Source organism: Mustela lutreola, chromosome 4, assembly GCF_030435805.1.
Source record: "Mustela lutreola isolate mMusLut2 chromosome 4, mMusLut2.pri, whole genome shotgun sequence".
NCBI lineage: Eukaryota > Metazoa > Chordata > Mammalia > Carnivora > Mustelidae > Mustela > Mustela lutreola.
The window spans coordinates 63275129-63294347 of NC_081293.1; positions in this window are offsets into that span (position 1 = coordinate 63275129).

Sequence of the window (19219 nt, forward strand, 5' to 3'; positions counted from 1 at the left end):
ATGATCCTGGAGTCCCAGGACTGCATTCCACATCCGGCTCCCTGCTCAGTGGGGAGTCTGCTTCTTCCTCTGACTGTCTCCCCTCTCATGCTTTCTTTCTCTCTGTCAAATAAATAAATAAAATCTTTAAAAAAATACATGTTAGTGGTCTGAATACAGCAACTAAAAGACAGAGATTCTCAGAGAAGATTTAATGACACCCACAGAAAACAATACCCAACTAAATGTCGTCAGCAGGTGACCCACAGATACAGATGAAAAGTTAAGCACTAGAGAAATGCAGAGTATGCTAACACGAATCAAAAGATACCTATGGGAGCTGTATTAATTTCAAATAAAGCCAATGTCAGAACAAGGAAACTTACCAAGGATAAGAGGGGAATTGCATAACAGTAAAGGGGCTAATTCTCTGAAAAGATACAGCAAACATTAATGTGCCTGCAGTTGTGATGCTGACCACCCAGAGTCAGTGCCAACCTCATGAACACCTCAGTTCTCCTCAAAGCTCCCCTCACTTTAGACTCCTGCAAGGTACAGGTCCCCAGAGTATGCACTCTTCCAATCAACTAGCAAATTTGAGGGTTCCTGCTCGCCCCCCTAGGTTTGATAACTTGACAGAATGACACAGCTTTACTTTTTATGATGGTTTCTTTCTAAAGGACACAAGTCAGGACAAGCCAAATGAAGAGGCGCATTGAGTGAGGTGGGGTCAGGGAGGGTCTCAAACATGAAGTTTCTTTGCCCTTTGGACACATCACCCACCCAATATATCAATGTAAGATTGCCAACTGGGGAAGCTCACTCAAGCGCCATTGTCCAGAGTTTTTATTCGGATTTGATTACGTAGGCATGAAAGATCTAATCATTGGTCACATGACTGAACTCAAATCTTTAATTCCCCTCACTTCCTGGATTATCTGTATGCGTTGCAGTAATTAAGATAATGTGATAGGGGGACAAGTATAGACAAATGAACTGTTAGAACAGAATAGAGAGGCCATAAATAGATCTACTTCATTTGATTTGCATTTGATTTTCACAAATGTCATTTGTGTAAATGTCATTTGATTTACACAAAACATCCTTTTTCAAATCAATGAATAGTCAGCCTTTTCAATAAATGATTTTGAAACCCTCCTCTGTTAAAAAAAAAAAGAAAGACCCTTAATCATTATTCATACCATGTGTAAAAGTTAATGCAAGGTGGATATAGACTTAAGGCTGAAATTGTCTAAAAGAAAAAATATGAGGAATGTGTGTCCAGGTTAATGATCTTAGGATAAAGATTTTTAAAGTAGGACCAAAAAGCACTAATTAAAAAGTCAGTAAGTTGAAATTGATTAAAATTAAGAACTTCTGTTTATGGAAGGACTTTGTCATAGGTAAGGATTTAAATCCAGAACATATTAAAAGCTCCTGCAAATAATATTTGAAAGACAAAAAAATTCACAATTTAAACTTAGCAAAATACTTCAACAGGCGATTCACAGAAGAGGATATCATAAATGACTAATAAGCATATGAAAAAGTACTGAAAGCATTATTCATCAGGAAAATGAAAACTAAAACCACAGTAAAATAGTAGAATGTACCCATTAGTATGACTAAGATTGTACAAACTGGAAATGCCCAGTATTGTTGAGGATATGGAGCGACTGAAACTTGTATACATTGCTTAGGAGAATATAAATTAATTTAAACATTTTATAAAACAATTTAGTAGTAAGTACTAAATATACACCTGCTCTTTGACTCAGAAATTCCACCCTTAGATATACACCTGAAAGAACTGAGTAAAGATGTCCAGAAACAATCACATACAAGAATATAACTCTTTTACTCTCAGAGCCCAAACCTAGGAACCCTGATCTACTGTGCATCCACAGGGGAATGAATACATCCCATGCGTGTGATATATTCATACATGAAATATCTCATCAGTAAGAAAAGAACAACCACAGATATATGCAACAACATGGGTGAACATAACAAAATATGTGAATGAAAGAAGTAAGACACAAATTAGTATATACCCTTTGAGTTCTTGTCTGAAACTTGACAACAGGCAAAACGAATCAATGACAATAAAAGTCAGAACAGCGATCACCTCTGGGAGGGAGGAGATGACTGGCAAAGGACCGCAAGGGAGATTTTAGGTGATAGAAATGTTCAATATCTTGATTTGCATTATGTTTCAAGTGCACAGACATGTAAAAATTCATCAGTCTGTACAATTTATGATTTGTTAAGTGTGCTGTCAATTATACCTCTATTTTAACAAAGATGAAGAAAATTAGACCTGAGTATTATAACTCTAACTAGAGCCTTTCATGACAGTTATAAAGTCAAAGACAGACAACGAATGAAGCATTTAGTAAACTTAGAAACACACCTGGGCTAAAAAACATTATATACTTTTTATATTCAAAGATCTTCAAAGAATTTTTAATGATACGGAGAAGCACTCAGGATATTACATTGAAAGTCAAAAAAGAGGGGTGCCTGGGTGGCATTCCCATTCCCACTGCCCTGTCTAAATTCCAAAGAGTTTGCGAGCATGATAAAATGGCTGTTGATGACATTAATTAGGGGGCAGTTTGTTACTTGGCCACACATAACTGGAATAGAGATGATAGTAATTGTCTTTTTGAACTAATTAATAAACAAAATTTTTTTTTAAAAGATTTTATTTATTTATTTGACAGACAGCAGACAGAGATCACAAGTAGGCAGAGAGAGAGGAAGGGAAGCAGGCTCCCCGCTGAGCAGAGAGCCTGATGCGGGGCTCTATCCCAGGACCCTGGGATCATGACCTGAGCTGAAGGCAGAGGCTTTAACCCACTGAGCCACCCAGGCGCCCCAATAAACAAAAATTTTTAAAAAACTAAAATAAAACAAAAAAAGTACAGAGTCTCAGCTGCTTTCCTCAGTATATCTTTCATTAGATCAAGAAGGATGAAGAAATTGCTTGTCTTACCCCAAATGGTCTTTCATAAAAAAAGTATCTAATACCTCTCACCTGCCTTTATCTGAGAGATACCTAAAGATGAAGATTCTCAGGTAGAAAATGTTTGCTGTGGTGGGGACATGATTCTCTGCTCTTTCTTCCTGGGGCTAGCCAAGGATATGATGAATTTTCCAGTTGGAGGGCTGCTTTAGAAAACCTATTGGTTGGGAGTTAATTTCACAACACACTGATTGCATTCCGCACTGCCCTGTATGGTCATAGCTCTCTCCAACACAACCACAGTTAATCAGAATATCTGAAAAAGTCAGTTACACTTAATGAAAACTTATTAATCCAGAGTTAAGCCAAAACTCCCTTGGTGGAAATCTTTCTGTATATATTATGGGTTTAATTGTTAGGGTAATGGTAGCTGCTACAACAAATAAATCCAAAAATCTATAGTGGTTTGAATTTAGTAGAAGTGTCAAGCATTCTTGCTTGTGGAACAGTAACAGAAATGTGTTTAGGTTGTTGGGATATCCAGAGACCCCTGTGAACTGAGGCTGTGCCATCATTAATGCGTGGCTTCCAAAGTCACTTGGGCAATTTTCTCCATTTCTACCAATCAGAGGAGAGCAAGAACACAAAAATGGGGCTTAGGGCAGGCTTTATGGACCAAGACTAACAATGGAACCCATTTCATTCCACTGACGAGTACTCAGTCACATGGCCTCTCCCAAATGCAAGGAGACTTGGAAGGAAGGAAGGAGCCCAGGAAGAAGAGGCAACAAATTTTCACCAACATCTGTCAGTGTCTGCCGTAATAGTCTCTATGTTCAAATGCAGATGAACAAAACTGAGTCTTCGTTAAAGAAAATCCAGCAGGGGCCCTGCCTGGGTTCATTCTGAACATTGACGGTCATTGTTCAGGAGCTGCGTGAATCAAGAGTCACATGACTCCATTCCAACTTTGCAAGTATTATCTATACTCAGTGTATTGTTGTCATCCACATATTTTTAAATAGAAGAAAAATAAAGAGCCTACTTATGTGGCATATAGCAAGAAGCATTCATATACATCATTTTATTTCATCCTCACAGCAATCCTGTGAGATGTTTTTATTGTCTCTCTCCCACATTTTGCAGATAAGGAAATGAGCCTTGGAAAGTAGAGGGGCTCATCGCGAGTGGTAAAGCTGACCCTCTAATTCAGAACCCATGATCCATCAGCATTGGTAGTGAGTTCTGATTAATAGATTCAAACTGTCGGGCTCTATCTGAAACGCCTTGGGTCTTTCCATTTCCATACGAGACTGCCCAGCTTCATTTTGCTTGAGGGCTTTCTCTTGTTGCTGAAGGAGTTTTACCAAGCTTTTCTTTTACCAGACTTACCTTAACCAAACGTGAGTTAGGCTCCTCTGATGTCTCTTTCTGATGAGGTTTCATTCTTGGGCTCTGCCCTTATCCCATTTAGTCCAGGTTTAGCAAAATCCTGCCAGGTCAGTTTAGTAAACTTGCTGTCTGATCAAAAAAATACAAAAACACTAATTCAAAGATATATATGTGCCCCTGTATGTATTGCAGCATTATTTAAGATAGCCAAACTATGGAAGCAGCCCAGGTGTCCATAAATAGATGTACGGGTAAAGAGGTGATACACACACACACACACACACACACACACACACACACACACGAATATTAATCAGCCATGAAAAAGAATGAAATCTTGCCATTTGCAACAACATGGATAGACCTAGAGAGTATAATGCTAAGCGAAGTAAGTCAGTCAAGACAAATAGCACATGATCTCACTCATATGTGGAATTTAAAAAACAAAAACAGAGCATCTGGGTGGCTCGGTCAGTTAAGCATCCAGCTCTTGATTTTGGCTCAGGTCACGGTCTCAGGCTGTGGGATTGAGCCCTGTGTGGTACTCTGTTCTAAGTGAGCAGTCTGCTGGAGATTCTCTCTCTCCCTCTCCTTCTTGCCCCCTGCCTGCTTGTGCATGTGCTCTCTCTCTTTCAAATAATAAGTCTTAAAAAAAGAAACAAAACAAAGCAGCAAAGAGAGAGAGAGAGAGAGAGGGAGAGAAAGCAAGACACAGACTCCTAACTATAGAGAACAAACTGGGGATTACTAGAGGGGAGGTGGGTGGGTGATGGGAGAAATAGCGGATGGGGGCTGAAGAGTATATTCATTCACCATGATAAAACCATAATAAAATGCAAAAGCAAGGCAAAATCAAACCAAACCAAAAAAACACAAAATTTTCATCCCCTACTCTGGCCTGCTTTAGCAAAAATCCTACAAAAATTGGTTCAATCAGAATTCTCCTTACCCCCCATCCCCCCCCTTTTTTAAAAAAAATTGTATTTATTTATTTGACAGAGAGAGAGAGAGAGAGAGAGAGAGAGAGAATAGGCGGAGTAGCAGGCAGAGGGAGAGGGAGAAGCAGGATCCCTGCTGAGTAAGGAGCCTGACACGGGGCTTGATCCCAGGACCCTGGGATCATGACCTGAGCCGAAGGCAGTTGCTTAACCAGCTGAGCCACCCAGGTGCCCCTCTCCCCATGTCCCTTCTTAGTAATTCTCCATCTGGCAACCCCCACTCTACTTGTTGGCTATAAACCTCCTCTTGTCTTTGTTGTATTCAGAGTTGAGCCTGATCTCCGCCCTCCTGCCAGGCCCCATTGTAGTAGCCCCCTTGAATAAAGTCTGCCTTATCATCTTTAACAAGCATCATGAATAATATTTTTCATTAACAGAGATTTAAACCCAGTTCTCCTTGACTTCATAGCTAATGTTACGGTCTCTAAACTTTTGACAGAAGATTTCTAAAAAACTCAAACTCGAATCTCTAGCAAAACTATAAATAAATATGCTTAGAAGCCAATACACAACTTTTGTACACATTTTATGCACAATGTAATGGTTAAGAGAACGGACTCTGGCACCAGACTGCTCGGCTCCAATTCCTGCTCTGCCCCTCCTGAGTGGGGAAAGTCCACTAAACTCACTGTGCCTTTGTTTCTTCATCTGTAAAATGGAGATGATATCAACATGTACCTCATGGAGTTGTTGTGGAGATTAAATGAGTTAACAGATGTGAGCACCTTGAGCAATGTCTAAATACCTAGCAAGCACTATTAAGTGTTTGCTATTATTATCACAATAATATGCCATATTCATTAGGAAAAATACCCCCCCAATGAAAAAGATGAGAGAAAATATAGATAAAATGAAAGGGTGGAATTTCCTGCCTATCTTCCTAAATTGGCTGACGTAGCCATCGGCTTTCCCCTCCTCTCCTCTGAACAGCACTAGGTTTGCCTACACCCACCCTGATGGATGATGAACCATGAAGACCCACAGTCTGGCCCTGTTAGGATGCCCTCAGGTACTGGGGGCAGCCATCTTGGAAACATGTTCACAGTAAGGACGAGTGTGCATTCCCGGTCACAGAGCCAGGGTGTGGCCAGCAACTTATGGGGGCTAAGCACAAACTCGAATCTCAGAGGGGCTTTCCTGGACCCACCTCTTCGACCAGCTGCCTCACCCCCAGGATGCTCTAGCCCATTCCTAGTGATATTTTTTTGCAGCTCCTATCCCTTTCTGAAGTTATCTGACTTCTTCATGTTGTCTTCACCATGGTATTTCCAGTGGTTAACCCGTGACCTGTACAGGGGAGTTGCTCAACAGATATTTATGGAATAAGTAAGTGATGAAATGAACCCTCTGATGCCTCAAGGACCACAAGAAACCACAAATAGGAGAATGAACCCAAGAACTTCTCTAAGCAATTCCTCCCCTTCCTTCTCCATGCTGTCCCATGTTCCTGTTCTTTAGTGAAGAAATTGAAGCCCAGAGAGGTTAAGAGAAGATCCAAGAATGCAGAAAGGAGCCCTCCTGAATCTTTGACACACAGTGACGACACCATAGTGCTTTGCCTCATTGGGAGGAAATGGAAGAAGGCAGAAATTTTCTTTGTGGGCTCAACAGGTTGAAAGGTTGAGAAACCAACCTCATCCTCTTCTCATTGTGCACTAGAATAAGTCATGTCTACTACACATGGTTTTGAAATAGTTTTGACCTTGAAGGAGAGACAGGAAGGGAGGAAGCATTCTCCTGGGTCACATCAATTCCATTTGGCCTAAGATTTGAATGGGAGACTAGATTCTAGGTCCATTTCAAGAGGCAAGATGATATGCCCATTGTACCTTTCAACATGTTTGGGCCACTGAGGCACACAGGGCCCATAAGAAGGTAGAATGGGTGAGAGCCATCTTAGTCCGTCCAACTAAGCTGAGAAGAAGAGAAGGCATGAGTTGAACCTGCGTCTGTTTTTGTCATCTAGTTCAATTTTATCTATAGAGAGGAAATGCTTACACAAATAGGAGTGACATTCTTTTAAAGCCTGATTTCCTTCTACTTATTTTAACTCTTGATGCTGCAGCAAGTTCCCTGACGGTTATGTGTGAAGGGACCATCATTAGAGGAGGCAAGTGGGGAAGTCTGGGGGATGGTAGACGTTCCCCACTTCTGGAAACACCTCCTCGTGCAGCTCCAGCCATGATAGGCCAAGACTTCACCTGCTGTGCTTTTCTTTATCACATCCCCCAACTGCTCAAACTTCGTCTTAAAATCATGGACATCCATGGGGCACCTGGGTGGCTCAGTGGGTTACGCCTCTGCCTTCGGCTCAGGTCATGATCTCAGGGTCCTGGGATCGAGCCCCACATCAGGCTCTCAGCTCAGCAGGGAATCTGCTTCTCTCTCTCTCTCTGCCTGCCTCTCTGCCTACTTGGGATCTCTCTCTCTCTCTGTCAAATAAAAAAAAAAAAAAAAAAAAAAAAAAAAACTTTAAAAAAATCATGGACATCCAAAGAAGAAAAAAAGCCATGATCCCACTCCCTAGGTAATCCACGTTCATATTTTAATAAATGTAAGTATTCTATAAACTTAAAACCTACCAATAGTAGAGCAAAATACAAAACGAAAGGTAAAAGCCTCCTCCCTCAAGCCTGTGTCTCTGCCCAGAGATAAGTTATTTTTTATTGTTTTTAAGAAAATTTGTTTATGTCTGTACTGGTATATAAGTCTGTCAATCTACCTATCGTCATCTGTTTGTATGTATCTTTTCCTGTAAAACTGTGACAGAAAAGGGATGATGCTGGACCCATGGTCCTATACGTGCTTTTTCCCTGTCTCTGTGCACGAATCTATTTTGTTCTTCTTCACAGCTGTGGAAGAACCTGTCACATGGGGACCCTGTACTTTAGCTTTCGGATTTGCTCTTATGAACAATGTCACAATGAATATACCTCTACATGTTGGTTTTTTTTTTTTTTTTTTTTTTGCTTTGTTCTACTTTCATAACCAGTCAATGAGTGTCTCTCCCTGCAAGAGGTATGTAAGTAATATAGGAATATATTTCTTATACATATTGCCTCACCAACTTCTGTAGGTATATTTGTACAGGTAAATTCCAGCAGAGTAGTTGCTGAGTTAAATGATACATACCTATCTTAGTCCACTCAGGCTATTATAAGAGAATACCACGACTGAGATGCTTATAAATCACAGAAATTTGTTTCTGACAGTACTGGAAGCTGGGAAGTACAAAAGTTAAGGTGCCAGCAGATTTGTGGTGAGAAACCCTTCCTGGCTCATAGAAGGCTGTCTTTGCTCCGTGCCCTCACGTGGCGGGAGCGCTGAGGGAACTCTCTGGGGTCACTTTTATAAGGCGGTGATCCCACTCATGGGGTTTCTGCCTCTTGACCTGATCACACCAAAGTCCCCAGCTCTTAATACCATCACATTCAGGGGTTAGGATTGAACGAGAATGTGGGGAAGACACAAACATTCGGTCTATAGGAGTAACTTTTAAAAAATCATTTTTGCCACGTTTCCTTCCACCAGTGGACCGGCTGCTCACCCTCCCCAGGGCTCAGAGACTACCTGAGCTCGCCTTTCCAGTCTTCTCAGGATGGGCCTCCTCACTTTATTCTCTCACAATCTGAGTACAAAAAGGTCTCTTGTTGCCGATTCATGTGCATAACTTTTATTTTAGTAATGTTGAGTGTGTTTTCCTATTGACTGACTACTTTTTATTTCACTTTTTGGTAATTGACTGCTGATACCATTGTTTGTCTTTTCTCTATTTTACTTGCACAAGCTTTTTAAAAATGAAAGAAATGAGCCTTTTTCCTATCACATGAGTTAAATATTTTCCCAGCTTGTCATTTGTCTTTTCTCTGGTTTATGGTATATTTTTGCCCCCCAAATTTTAGTGCGTATGGAATCAAACATACCAGTCTCTTCCTGTATGGCTCCTGGATTTTGAGCCCAACTTAGTAAGGCCTTCCAGAATTCTTATAGTTTCTTTTTCACATTTGAATCTCTGACCCATGTAGAATTAATATTAGTGTAATAAATAAGGTAGAGACCCAGCTTTATTTTTCTTTCCAATTAGCCCATTGCCCCAATACCATTTATTGACTAATCACCTTCTCCTCGATATTTTTAAAGTGTTACCATTTCAAAAGTTACGTTTCCACACAAATTTGGTTTCATTTATGGACCCTTTATTCTTATTCATTGATCTATCTTTGCCTCCTAATGCACAATTTTTGTTATTGCAGCTTTGAAATGATTTTGGCTGATATCAGCCAGGGCTGGTTCTTGTCTTTGATTTTTAAGAAGTTTTAGGATTAATCTTAAACATCTGTTTCACACAAAAAAATTTAAAATATCAATTTGTTAAGTTAAAAATTGCTATTTTAATTGAGATTTCATTGCACTTTTTAAATTAATGTAGAAAGAACTGGTATCTTCCCATCAGAGACAATACTTTGTTTTTCAATGTCTTAAACCATCTTTGGGTCTGTTGATAGATTATTAAAGTTTTTAATAAAAGCCCTGCAGATTACATGTTAAATTCATGCCTAGGACTCTTGATGGTTGCTATTTTAAATGAGATCTTTTCTTTTACCACAATCTCTAATAAGCATTGGTTTTATATATCTACTTTGCTACTCATATATGAATTCTCTTATTGTTTCATATTGTTTTCCAGTGATTTTCTCAGGTTTTCTGGGCCTGGTATTCTCTTTTAGAATGTAAATCATGCCTGAAGCGGTAATATTTGTCAGATCACTTATTTGACCAATATTTGTTGTTCCCGTTGTATGGCAAGTCTTACTATGGTTGGGACACACTAAGCTAGTGCATTTGTACTTCCTTATTCAAGCACTCACCTCAAAAGTCTTGCTTTCCCACCCCAATCACTGATCCCTCTGCTCTTTCTCAATTTCTAGAACACCCCACACTCTCCTGTTTGTGAGATTTCATGTATCTTATTTCCTGATTCATCACTTCCCAAATCTCTGCTTGAAAGTCATTTCCTCCAAGAAGCCTTCCCTGAACACTCCTTGAAGTTACCATTGCCCTTGCTCTATGACTGTGGTCTTTGACGGTGGTCTCTTGTAATACTCAACATACTTAGAAGTACTGCTTCCATAGCTGTTTTCCTTGCTAGATTTCAAGCTCCAGAAGAAACAGACAAGCGCTGCCTTACCCAGTGCTATAATTGGGAGTTCATCACTATGCCTGGCACAGGGAGCCACCCAATGAGTTTCTGTCGGATTGCAGCCTAAAGCAGCCTGCTGCAAATTGGTATTTTTGATGTCTTTGGTTCTACTCTTAAAACTCAGAAGAATTTTGCCTTTGACTACATAACATATCTGCCTTATTTTCAGTATAAAAATCACGTCGCTTTTTAATGATGGAATAAATGGGGACCCAGGAGATGGCTTTGGTTTTTCCTTGCCTTTGTGAACCGTGAGCGATTTAAACTCTCCATCTTTAACTTTAAAGATTCATAATGGCTTCACTTCCCAGGAAAGTGATTTTATGGGTCTTAGTTCGAGCTGGGTGGAGGAACTTGATCATTTGTGCTTTCTGTGGGTTCCTTCTCCTCGTCCACGTGAGGCTGGACATAGAAAGCCAGGTTTTGGAAGAAGGTTGTGATGTGTGGCTGGACCACGGCCTGCAGAGCAAATGGCTAAGTACAAACATGCCACAGACGGTGTGTGGCAATAGAGCAAGAACATACAATAAATAAAAGAACCTCCCAAAGATGTACGTCCCAAAGTCTGGGTGGTAGACCCAGAGAAGCTGGAGAACAGCAGTCACCAAGAGGCCAGACAGAGAGAGACCAAGTACCTGGATGTAGGCCTCACATTTATCCCCATAGAGAGCCTGGTGATAAAAATGCAAATCTTGAGAGGTGAATCCAGGCTGGGTCAGCTCAGGGCGGAGGCCAGGCCCTCGGACACAAGCCATTCATCCTGTGCTCACAATCAGTGCTCACTCTAGTTGGGTGACTATAGGCCAATTACTTACTTTTTCTGAGCCCCAGTTTCCTCCTCTAGAAGAAGTTTCAATGGAAAAATGGAATAATGCGCATGAAGAACTCAGTGCTTTGTTTGCACTGCAACAAAGGATCGACAGACGTTCGTGTCACAAGGTCACTAAATCAGAGCATGCAAGAAGTCCGTTTTTCCTCCACTGCACTGATATCCCCAGATCTAAGCTGCTTTCTTAAGAAGATGTTAAACCTGGTGAAGACCCTTGACCCTTGGTTCCCTTCTAAACTAAAATAACTTCCCAACATGGTGGAAGCTGGACTTAGTGCCCGAATATGCCTTGGTTTAAACACATGGGTAGAGCGGCCAGTCTTCAGAAATTAGGTATTATATAAGAAGTGAGGGAGCATGCCCAGAACCTCAGGAATGAAGGAAGTCAGTAGGACGTTCTTCTGTTAGACAGCAAAGCATCCTCCCTCTTTGAAGCTTCTGTGAGATAGAAGAGATGATGGGGCACCTGGGTGGCTCGGTGGGTTAAAGCCTCTGCCTTCGGCTCAGGTCATGGGCTCAGGATCCTGGGATCGAGCCCCGCATTGGGCTCTCTGCTAGGCAGGGAGCCTGCGTCCTCCTCTCTCTCTCTGCCTGCCTCTCTGCCTACTTGTGATCTCTCTCTGTCAAATAAATAAAAATAAAATCTTAAAAAAATAAAAAAAAAGAGAAGAGATGATGGTCTAAGATGTGCTCTTAGAGCAGAAGGTCTGGGCTTGTATTACAGCCATGCCATAATTGCTCTAGATGACCTTTGGCAAGTTGTGCAACCTCTTTGAGCTTTAGTTTCCCCTTCTGTAAAGAAGGTGTAATCACAAAACCCCGGAGGATTGTTATGAGATTATAAATGTGGGAGCTCTTCAGCAGAGTACCTAGGTTACACACACACACACACACACACACACACACAGAGGAGGACGAATTGTAAATGAATCCTCTTGGCTCGTGGAAACTAGCCCGTTACTCGGCAGCCTCAGTTTCTCAGGAGAGAGTCTGGACACCTACACCTGCCCTATTCTCATCCTCCTCCTCTGGGCAGGCCTGTTTGCTGTTCCATGGCCCATCATTGTCCCACCCACACAGGGGTTAGAAGCCTAACTGGAAATCATGCCCATTCTGTTCCTGAAATCTGCAAAGGTTTGCCTCAAAAGAAAAGCAGAAGGGTGTTCTTGTTCAGGCCATGGGCACCAGTCTACTAATCGCCGGCCAGCCCCAGCTAGTCGGACGCGAAGGGCCGTGCCCTTGAGGCCTGGGGCTGAGGAGCCCTGAAGGGCGGAGCTATCTGCGGGAGATCTGAGCCCCCCTGAGGAGACTCTGGGCCCTCATGCTTCTATTCGGCGACCAGGAAAAAAAATCCCACCTTGTCCGGAAGGTAGGCGGGGTGGGGAGGAACAGGAGAGTAGGAAGGAGTCTTGTAGGCGCGCGTTGGGAGGTATCTCTGTGCGAGCGCTGAGGCCCGAGCTGAGAAGCAGCCGCCCCGGGATCGGGAGCTGAGCCACTGGAATGAAATGGGCCTGGATCCGACCTTGTGTCTTCTACTCACTTCCCCAGGAGCCGTGGGGCAGGCACTTAGCCTTTCTAGTCCCTCATCTACTTGTGTCTCTGGGTTGTTAGGAGGGCGCGTGGGCTCGAAGCATCCGAGGCTGTCAGCCAGGGGCTGACGCCCTGGAGGGACTTGGTCCTCTCCACGTGAACGGTGCCCCCTGGAGGGGGCGGACCCGTGCTGCCTCACGCCGGCGGCAGCCATGCCGGCTGCTCTGGACTTCACGGCTCATGGAGGGTTCTGGCATCATGACAGTGACACTGACAGGAGGCCGGGCACCGGTTATTAACAGCCCCCCCCCGCCGCCATTTACAGACGGGCTAACTGAGGCTCCAGGGCCGCAAATCTAAGTATCTTTACTTCACATGCAGCGTTAGGTGTCCATTAGATTATTTTATGAAGTAGGAATAATTTCAAATATACAAACTAAATCATAATACGTCACTAATTCCTTTCCACTGGAATTCAATAAATATTAACCTTTTGCCATTTCGCTCCAGATTTCAAAAAGAAGTGAATTTTATAGGTTGCTAAAGGACTCCTCCCCTGACAGATTCTCCTTCCTCCCTCCCATAGATAATGTGGCATGGACACATTGCTGTTTATGACTTCATATAGTCCTTAAATATATTCATGAGCCATATTACCCTATTGGTTTATGTTTTTAATTCTTACCATACTGTGGGAGCTTTTTTGCAACTTTTTCACTCAGAATCAAGTTTTTGAATACTTACATTGCTACATAGATATTCAAAATATTCATGGTAACTACCGTATATTAATCCATATACTTCCTTATCCGTCCTTTATTAATGGATTTTTATGTGGTTTGGGGTCTCCGGGTTCCTCTGTGTGTGATGGGAACCCCTGTTGCAATGGGCACCCCCCTACTAACTTCTTCTAGTCCAAGAGGGAGGGCTCTCCAGATCTACCCAGCAGCGTGCTGGCTGAGTTTACGGTAAACACATCTACAAGTTGACTAGATTTTGCCACATTGCTTTCCAAGTTATTTTGTGAGATTTATTCTTAGGTAACTTTTGGTTTTATTGCTACTCTAAAAGAAATTTTTTTTTTTAAAGTATCCTTCCCATTGTTGCTGGTAGATCAAAATATTATGAACTCAGGTATTTTAGTCTTAAATCTGGCAAATGTGCTATGCTCCCTCATTCATTATAATAATTTATCTGTAAATATTCTTAGATTTTCTGGGTAAGCAATCATATTGTTATGAAATTTTTCAATTCTATTTCTTCCTTTCTAAAGCTTATACCTGTTATTTCCTTTTCCTGTCAGACCACGGTGCAAAGGACCTACAGTACTGTGTTAAATAAAAGTAGTGACATGATGGTAAATACTTTTATGCTCTCAATTTTTTTTTAAAAGATTTTAAAAATTTATTTATTTGTCAGAGTGAGACACAGAGAGAGAGGGAACACAAGCAGGGGGAGTGGGAGAGCGAGAAGCAAGCTTCCTGCTGAGCAGGGAGCCCAATGTGGGGCTCGATTCCAGGACCCTGGGATCACGACCTGAGTTGAAGACAGACGCTTGACGACTGAGTCACCTAGGTGCTCGGTGTTCTCAATTTTTAAGAGTGCTGAAAATAAGTAAAGCAAATCGGATGATAGAAATCAGGATAGTGGTTGCCTACAGGGTCAGAGTAAGTCATCTGACTGGATAGTGTCATGAGAAAACATTCTGCTAAAATAGAGGTGAACTGTATTTTGTTCCTCGCCTTGCTCATGTGACTGGACACATTTATCAAAGTTCACTAAACAAAGACACATTTATCAAAGTTCACCAAACTGTACACTTAAGACCTGGACATTTTGTTGTCATTTGCCCATGTTCTTCAAGATTTTTATGAGTTGCAGTATTTATTACCAACATAAAATTTGCATTTTGAACTTGCTAATTTTTTGCATATAGAAATTTAATTTTTACATAGAGAATCATCTTTTATAGTTTCTGAATTTTGAGTCATGGTTAGAATGGCTTTTCCCACTCCTGGATTATAAAATGGTGCTCTCGTGTTTTCTTCTTTGAAATCCATCTGTGTATTGTGTATTGTTTGAGGTATGTGCCTGCCTGAACTTTCTTCCAGTTGGTTTTTGCCTGTTATTACATTAATAGAATTATTAATATTTCACCAACTTTATATTTCTAAGATAAACTCTGCTTGGTAATGCTATAATACTGTTTTTAATACGTTTCAAATATTCATGACATTTTAGTGTATTATGCATGTACATATATATAGAATACATATTTATGTGGGTATGTGTGTATATATATAAATATATAAACATAAACTTCTACAATTTTCTGAAATTTTACTTAGGATTGCTGCATCTGGTTTATAAGTAAGACTGATCTGTTGTTGTTTTTTTTTCCTTTCACTGTCCTTTTTGAGTTTGGGTAACAAGGTCAAAATAAACCCATAAAAAGGATTGAGTAATTTATCTCCTTTTCAAGTCTCTGATGAAGTTCTCAAAGCCATCGGGACTTAGTGCTTTTTTGTGGAGAACTATCTGACTCCTGATGAAATTTTTCATTGTCATTGGGGATCCCACCCCCCCACCTTGGGAAATTTTTATTAATTTCTATTTTGGTAGAAAATAGCTCTTTCTTCTAACTTTTCCAATGTTGAATCTTAAAGTTAACGCTATTCTCTAATAATTTAAAAAGTCTACTTCTTTCCTTTCCTAATACTCTCTTTTGGTGCCTTGTCTCTTTTTCACCTCATTAATTGACAAACAACTTTAGGGTGTTACGCAACATTTCTGGCTGACCACTTGAATTTCTGAGTCAGGGTGGCAGGAAAAAGAAGAAGAAATGATGGATGTAGTAAGAAAAACTCAGAAAGAGTTCTCTGGTAACGCAGGGCCAAACATCATGCAAACATCAAACGCTCAGTTACGGCCTTGTTTCACTCAAGTATAAAGTAGGAATAAATACAGTATCTACATCATGAGATGCTTGAGGATCAATGAATCAATATCGAAACACAAACAAAAAGGCAAGGAGAACAAAACACATAAAGCAGTGTCTGTCACATACATACCGAGTTGTCACTCTGTGTCCTTAGTTGTTGTCATTGTGTGTGAAGGAGAAATAAAGTGACACACCCAGGTTTGAAGTACGACTGGGACACTGAACACGTTGTGTCATGGAGTCCTCCACTCTTGCTCCCAGGGGACGCCTCTCCTCACTTGAGACCCTCCGTCATGCTGCTGAAGACTCTCCCTGTCCCCAGAAGTGAAGATCGAGTTCCCATGGAGTGAAGCAGTGTGGCCTCACCAACATGGCAGACTTTCTGGAAGTCACAGTCCAGCCTTACACAATCAGATTGATGAGAAAAAGCAGGACTTGATGACAAAATGTCATAACTGGAGACTTCTTTCTTGATGTGTTCTCAGTGATTTATTTGCTCATTTACTTGGGTGTTTAAATGCCTGTGATGTGTTAATAGTGAAAAATAGTGTTAAATAGTGTTAAATTTATAGCCACCCTCAACTGATGAATGGAGTTTAGCCAAGAGACTCAATGCTGTCTGCTTTAGGGATTTTTCTTTTAGATTATTTATTTATCTGTTTGTTTGAGAGAGAGAGAGAGAGACAGAAATAATGACAAAGAGAGTGAGAGGGAGCACAAATGGGGAGGAAAAGAAGAAGCAATATTCCCGCTGAGCAGGGAGCCTGATCTGGGGCTCCATTCCAGGATCCTGGGATCATGACCTGAGCCAAAGGCAGATGCTTCACCGACTGAGCCACCCAGGTGCCCCTGCTTTAGTGTTTGTATTAAAGTTTGCATGCAGATATTGACCTGGCTGTAACAGGGTCTATAACCACACTTGTACACTGACCCATTGCACCTTCTGGGGCAGTGCTGTTCAATATAAGAACTACTAGCCACAGGAGGCTATTTAAATTTAAATAAATAAATAAAATAGAACTAGAGTCAGTTCCTCCAAATCATGAGGCACATTTTCAAGGGCTCAGTAGCCACACTGATCAGTAGCTAGAGCATTGGAAAACTTTGAATTATAAAACATTTCCACCATGCAGGAAGTTCCCCTGGACAGCTCTGTTCTGGAGAGAATTTCAACAATAATTAAAATAGTAGTAGTTGTTGTATGGATGCCTCAGGGAACAGATCACCTTGTCCTTACTCAGTTGGCCAAATGCCTAGGGTTATGGTTAACTTGATTAAAAATAGTTTGTTCTTTTAAGCAGGTTAAACAAATACTTTGGAATGTTTCTTTTTATCCCAGCACTTAGTCTAGAGATTCCAAAATTCAGGAATTCTGAATTAGCAAAGCCCCAAATAATGTGATTTATTCTACTCCCTAGGCCAGTCTTGAAGGCTTTGCTTTCTTTCACATTAGTGCTAGCCAGAGGTCACCCCTCACCCCACTCCCTACCTCCTGCCGCTATATACTTGTTGATGTAAACTATCACCCACTTCCTGGTCACTATCTGCCCTAAAACATTTGTCAACTTTGGCCACTTTCCTAGAATAAATCATTGGACATTTTCATTGCTTTTGCACTACGAGTGACATCTTTAGCAAAAGCACCCTCCTTCCCAACAGTATTTGCCAGCCAGGCCTGGTAAAAATAGATAACTTCTCATGATGTTTCCTGTTGTGTATGATTCAAGTATCAGATCTATAAATGCTGAATGTGTCATAGATGGGAGAACATTTGTTTGATGTTCTCATAGCAGTTCACGTGATACAGTGAAATCCACGTGAACCAGAGCCAAGAAAAGGCAAGGCGAGCACAGGGCTGGGGTCCTACCTGGCTCTGGAGTGTTTGGATTTACAAAGGGGTGATAGCTGGCAAGAAGAGGGCAAAGCCCAGGACATGTTGCTGCAATCCTGCTGGTCCTTTCCCTGATAAGAAAAAGCATCTAGTGTCTTCTGTCAGAATAGCTGTTTCCCGCTCCCCGGCCCCAGAGTTGTGGTGACATGCCTGCTAGCAGCTTACTCTCTCCTGTCTATTTCTAGTCCATCCTGACCAGATGGTCTGTGTTGTAAAACAGGACCCCCACCAAAGTCTGTCCAACTTCTCCCCAGGCCTGATCTCTGGGACCCACTAAGAAGGGAGCACACAGAGTACTACTTTGTGAATGCCTCATTTCAACTCATAGTAAGCTGAGCCAAACCAGCGGGGAGACTAAGGCAGAGGATGAAGGGATGGATGGTCAGGACTCTATCTTCATCAGGTGTCAGAACATTCTGCTCTCCCAGCTGCTTGGCGCTGGGAGAAGCACTGGTCATTTCATTTGGGATGGTGGAGTGTAGAATATATTAGACTGCTCTCCATCTGCCTTCCCACAGAAAGCGACACTGAAAGAAATCTGAACAAGTTACCACCCTGCTTCAACCTCTTCTTAGGAAAAAGACCAAAACGTTCAGCTGGTCTGTTAGCTCTACCAATGTGGCCCCTGTAATACTCTCTCACCTTACTTCAACCTCATTCCCTGGACCTTGTAAATCATGCTTCTGTCACACAGGTATTTCTTTCCTTTCCTTTTCATTCTTCTTTCTTTCTTTCTCTCTATTTTATTTTTTTTGATTCCTGATAAGCCAAACTTGTTTCTGCCACAGGACCTTTGCACACATGGTACCTTGTGTTTGGATTCCTCTTCTCCCAGTTTTCTCTCACCTGGTCAACTCATACTCATCCTTCACATGTCAGTTGAGTCACTACTTCCTCTTCATTTATCACTTTAGTTACCACCCTCTTCTCCCCTGGAACTAGGTCAGGGTGAGGTTTTGTATTTATATGGGTAACTACTAGATTAACTCTTTCTCATAAAATATATAAGCTCCAGAGACAATATTTGTCTTTTCCTCACCATTATATTGCCAGCTCCTAACATTATGCCTGGCAGTTGAGGTATGAACAACTCTTTGTGGGCTAAGTAGACAGTGGACTTTTGTTATCTTCCAGGAGAGGACTATGGTGTTCAAAGGAAGTCATAGACTTAAGAGCTCTGGGTTCAATTCCTGACTTTGCTGGTTTGTTGGTCATGTGATCTGGGGTGAGTTGATTTGCCCCTCTAAGCTGTAGTTTTCTCATCAGTAAAATGGACATACCTGTATTCACATGGGGTTGTGAACACTAAAGATACTGGATGCCAGCCGGGCACCCAGCAGGCTGTCAACAAACTACAGACACCATCCTCAACATCACTGCCATCATCATCATCACTGCTGTGATCCAATTTGGAGACAAGGGGGTGGAAAGAACCCTTGTGAGGCCTCTGGACGTCTCAGGAAGAAGTAACAGATTGCTCACACCCAAAAG